Genomic DNA, 6032 nt, shown 5'->3' on the forward strand with positions numbered 1-6032 from the left:
AGAACATGTTTTTCTATCCATCTTGTTCCTTCTGCTGGTAGTCCAGTGACTTCAGCTATGATTGCTTTAGAGACTGTTATGTTACGGCCTCTCACTATGGTGTCGCCATTCTGCAAATTCTGCATAAATTCAAGTGTCACCTCCTTGTGAAATCCCTGTAATCTGGTCAAATATTGTAACCAACCAAAGCGCTGAAGAATCGCTCGAGCCTGGTTTGATACCCTGAGCACTGTGGGTTTTGAATGTCCTTTCCTCCCATGGCTATTGTTTTTCTGTGGCTGGTTCGCTTGCATGCACTTCTCTCACTCTTTCATAGTTTGGAACAGCAACAAAGAACATTAAAGCTTTTGACAGGAGAATGATGTTGTTTTGAGAATTAATATCATAGACAATTAAGTCATTTGTCTTGTCAGTAATATTTGACGCAAGATCATAATCAATTTGCATGCTATCCATAATGGTTTCCTTTTTTCCTCCAATTAGAAATGGTTCGATAATAATTACACACACACAATCATCATGTAGTCCTTTAACCAGAAATCAGTTTAATAATCATCACACAACTATTCATAAATTGTCACACATGTTGTTCATACGTAGACCATCCCCCCTCCGATCAGAAAATGGCATCCACGTTCGTGAAGCATGGGAAAAACAAGAGAAAGCATCAGTAAATCATAAATGCATACAACCAATCAATAAAAGTGGCACAATATATGACAACGATAATCAAAGTAGTACATGTCAACAGATTTGAAATTCTCGTAAATTAAAACAGAGATTTAAACCATTATGTCAAAATATTTTTACCTTAGGTGGAAAAGTAACAAACGCATGATTGGCGGTAAGTATTAATGACTGTCATTAAAGTGATTGGACAAATATGATATAATGGATATAAGATATAAGTTACCATGCATATTGGCTTTTTAGGAATTTTGTTCAAATGGGAAATTTTCCTTTAGAAATGAATCCATAGGTGGTAATACGATAGAGAGCATTTGGCAGTGTCACATAGTACTTCAAGACCACAATAAGAGCCACTGCTGCCAGTAGGCGTTCATAGCCTCGACAGGGTTGCTTTTTAACCCCACAAGTGAGCCATAGTCCTTCTTTTCGTATTTAGATGAATCTCTCTTTTATTGCTATAAAGAGACCACTATGCTGGCATGGTGACCAGATAATCATAGTTCCATTCACTAGGATATAACAAAGTGATCAGGTTGGCTTGTGATGAGACCCCCTACCCTTCTGATAGTTTCAATTATTAAGAAGGTCATAATCTTGGTTTGGTGGCCAAAATGGAATGTCACCCGTTACATCCTTATGATCATGGTAGGCTGGCTCGTATTGAGACCCCCTATCCTCTTTAAGAAAATGTTTGTTGCATTTTCATATTTCTATATTTTCATATTTTGATGCTTTTATTGTAAAAATAGGGAGGCTCATTTACTCTTTAAGAGTCAAGGATGGCATAAGAAGTAAAAAAAATTCGATTGAAAGTTATACTTTTACCCCCATATCATCATATCAAAGGGTTTTACCCATTTGAAAGTGTGAAAGATAAACCAACATGGTATTAAAATAATGAATCATTTTATGATGTGTCCAAAGGGAAGATATTTAGCCAGTCATTATAGAGATGCACCATGTCAGCTTTTGAATAAAGATAACCATCAAAAGGTTTCATTGGTCATAATGATATTAAAATTACTGTTTTTCTTTATCTTAGGTGCAAATCCAACCAGATGGTTTTTATTCAAAACATAAAAGAGAAAGAAAATGGAAAAAGAATGACTGGTGATGAAACAACAAAAAGAAATCGCAGTTTATTCATTCTACCAATTTAGACAACAAACACACAAAAAGAAAAATCTGGGTTGTTCAACTGATTGAACAACATTTGCTCAATCAATTGAACATCATACACTCTAAAAGTGTTGTTCGATTGACTGAACAAAAATCGTTCAATCGATTGAACAACAACACAAAAACGCAAAAAATGTTGTTCAATTGATTGAACAACAATCATTCAATCGATTGAACAACAATACACATGGAAATGCAAAAAGTGTTGTTCAATGGATTGAACAGAAATCGTTCAATCGATTGAACATCAAAATTGTAAAAATGAAAAAAGTGATGTTCAATTGATTATATAGCAATTGTTCAATCGATTGAACAACAAACATGCAAAAAGTGTTGTTCAATTGATTGAATAGAAATTGTTCAATCGATTGAACAACAAACAAAACACGGAAATAAATAAGTGTTGTTCAATTGATTGAACATCAATCGTTCAATCGATTGAACAACAAAAAAACACAAAGTGATGTTCAATTGATTGAACAACAATCGTTCAATCGATCAAACAACAAAGCACTAATAGTGTTGTTCAATTGATTGAACAACAAACTTTCAATTGATTGAACAACATGCACACAAAAATAAGTGATGTTCAATTGATTGAACAACAATCACTCAATCGATTGAACTTCAACATGCACACAAAAATAAGTGATGTTCAATTGATTGAACAACAATCGTTCAATCGATTGAACAACAATACGCACACAAAAATAAGTGATGTTCAATTGATTGAACAACAATCATTCAATCGATTGAACAAAAACACTCATAGAAATAAGTGTTGTTCAATTTATTGAACAACAATCATTCAATCGATTGAACAACAACACACACACAAAAATAAGTGTTGTTCAATTGATTGAACAACAATCGTTCAGTTGATTGAACAACACTTACTAAACACACCTAAAAACAAGAAAAATACTCATATTTACATGGTGATGCCTAACTAAATTGAAATAAATCGTAAAATAATATACACATTATTTACAGCTAAAGAAAGATGAAATTTTCCGAGAGCAAAGATGTCAGGTCATCACTCCCTGCAGCTAAAATTTGCATGGTGGGTTCATCACGTACCTGTTGGCAGAAAGACTCCTTGGTGAGTGGTTTGTGATAAAGACGCACTCAATGTCCATTCACCTTGAAAAAATGGCCAAACCCGTCAATGGTAGTCAAAGTGAGAGTACCATTGTTATCTACTTCTTGAATTTCATAAGGGCCAAGCCACCTTGTTTGTAACTTGCCCGAAAAGTCCTGGAATCTGGAGTCATAGAGGAGTGCCCAACTATCGTGCCACCTTGCCCTTTTCTGATGAATAATTACAATACATTGTAGAGAAAGTAGTCGAGCCTCGTCCAATTTGTTTATTTGTTGAAGTCGCTTGGTCTAGGCTTCTGTTAGATCCATTCCCACTTCCTGAGCCGTTCTTAGAGTCTTTATTTTAAATTTAATAGGAAAAATAGGTTCTTTTCCAAACAAAAGTTGGTACGGAGAATATCCAGTAGTATTTCGCCAAGTTGTGTGATAGGCCAACAATGAATCTGGCAGTCTAGTAGCCTAGTCTCGCCAATGTGTTGAGTCTGTCTTGGTCAGAATTTCTTCGATGACCTTATTGGTGATTTCAACCTACCCGTTCACCCGTGGGTGATACAGGGAAGTGATTCTATGTGTAATGTGGTGGTTTCTAAGAGTGGCTACAATCTTGTGTCTTATAAATTTCCCTCCCCCATCTGTTATCACTTCCTGAGGTAAACCATAATGCACAAATAGCCCAAAAAAGGAAATTAATTACAAATTCTTCTGTAGCTCTTGGCAAATCTATTGTTTCTACCCACTTCGTCACATAATCTGTGGCAACCAATATGTATGCCTTTTGGTTTGATGGTGGATGAAATGGGCCAAAGAAATCCGGTGCCCATCGTTCAAAGGGTCCTATCACCAATTGGGGCTACAGTGGCATTTCATCAAATTGACCACGTCGCCCCATCCTTTGGCAGCTGTTGTAGAATTTTTTGGGTTTTGGTAAGTAAGAATCAATTAGTCCAAAAATGAAAATATATTTCAAAAAATGTTAAGTTAGGATATGGAAAAAAAGAATATTGATTTAAAAAATTATAGGGATTTTTAATAAACAAGTCCATATAAAATAAAATGTTAGAATAGATGCCCTAAAAAATGAAGGCAAAAACAAAATGTTAGGTTAGAAAGAAAAGCAAAAATAATAAACTCTGAAATTGTTGCAAATCTAAATGCCACTACTCTTAGTCTAGTTCGGTTTTGCAAATAATAGTTGTGTGCAGTTTGTTAGATGCCACACTAGTTTATTTGATCCAATTATACAGATTACGCATGATTGGATTTGATTTAAATTTGATTGTAAATAGGTAGAAAATAAAATTGACTCAACAGTTTAATCTAAGTTAATGAAGGAAATACGGAAAAGAGGTATATTAGTCATCAAATTGAAATATTGATTTGCTAGCTTAAATGCACTCGGATAGATAAATGAAAATGTTAGGAGTAAATGGGAAGGTAGACATGTGAAATGTATTTGGAGCATCAAATTGATTTTATCCTAAGTTGTAACATTGGAAGGCTATGCATACAATAATGGGTTTTAATTAACTGTAAGTTTTAAAAGCATCTATGTTATTTCATAAATGTCTCCATTTATTCATTTATTCGCCATAACCCACAACTATCACTTCGGCCCTCAAAGTCGTGACCCCGCCATCACTTCCCCCTCACGTGTTAAACACCCCCCACCTTACCTTCCATCCCGCATACTCGCATAAGTTCTGATGTACCATGTCCCTCCTCGGCCCTCATTCACCATCCGAACTTTATCGGCAGGAGGGGAGGGGGTCCGAAATGGGCAGTTTCCTAAACCGCTGTCATAAACAACATTTTCTAATTTTTAGTGTTTCGGGACTTAAAATCCCGAAACTACTTACCGCCTCATAAGTGATCATTTACTGCTGCTCCAATTTTTCCATTATAAACCCTATTAATTCATGAAAATAGTTACACAGTCCATTTCTATAGCCAAGCTGATCATTGAAGGTTTCTTCCCTACAGCTCGACACTATCCAACATTAAGCAATTATTTTTCTTGTTCAGAAAACTGGCATCCAGGTCCACTTGCTTCTTTTACATTTATATTGTTTTGACTGTGATCACTCTATTTCAGGCCTATTTCCATCATTCTCAGTCTGTACTTTGTTTGACAAAATGCCTCCTAAGGGAAAAGAAATTGCAGAAGTCCAAAATCCCCTGATTCATCCACAGGTCGACTTCCATCATACCCCACTGGTCGACAAAGATTGTAAAATCATTGAGACTTATTCTCAATTTGATTTATATGAAATCTATTGCTGGATGGAAGATCAACTAATTGATCAGACAGATGAGATAGGGCTCTGGAACTCCCAACTCCCTCACTAAAGTTTTCCTCAGATACACAGGGCACCTGAATTTGTGAGGAAATGCCATGAATCTTATGATCCCAGTCAGAGAGAAATTATTTCACCCATAGGAGAAATCCTTTGTTTAATCAATTCTGAGTCCATTGAGAAAATGTTGCAGGCCCCTTCTACTACACCAACTCATCCTTTTTCCCATGAGAACCTGATAGAAGCCTATCAAAACTAGACTTTACTAAAAGATCCCAGACCCTTGAACTTTTTCTAGCTGTTGATAGTCCTTTGCCTAAAAGAAACCCTCCTTATGATTCATCCATCTTCCCTGATAGAACCAAGCAAATCACCTCTATTTTGTCCTATTTTCTTGGTTACAACTCTGATCAAAATGTTAATGAAGCCATCCTTGGTTTCTTGTCCATCTTTTCTGCTGATTCTAAACCCATTGTTATTTATGATTTCAGTCAGTTCCTAGCTGAAGCAATACATGAGCAATTTGTCAAGTTTAATACTGAAGAAGTATTCAAGTATGCTTCAGTACTTATATACCTTTTTATATATTTTCAGGGAGACAAATTCCCATTTTCTTTACAGAAACTAGATGAGGAAGGAAAACAACAATCAGTAATATTCTGGACTTCAATGGGAATGAAGGAGAAGGAAGGATTACATATAAATAGTTCATAGAACTGTTTATTCATCCAGTTATCAGTCTTATGAGCAACACTCCAGTACCAAGGA

This window comes from Pinus tabuliformis, chromosome 4_1 (assembly GCF_031772625.1).
Source record: "Pinus tabuliformis cultivar Carrire ecotype Pingquan chromosome 4_1, CPIR1, whole genome shotgun sequence".
NCBI lineage: Eukaryota > Viridiplantae > Streptophyta > Pinopsida > Pinales > Pinaceae > Pinus > Pinus tabuliformis.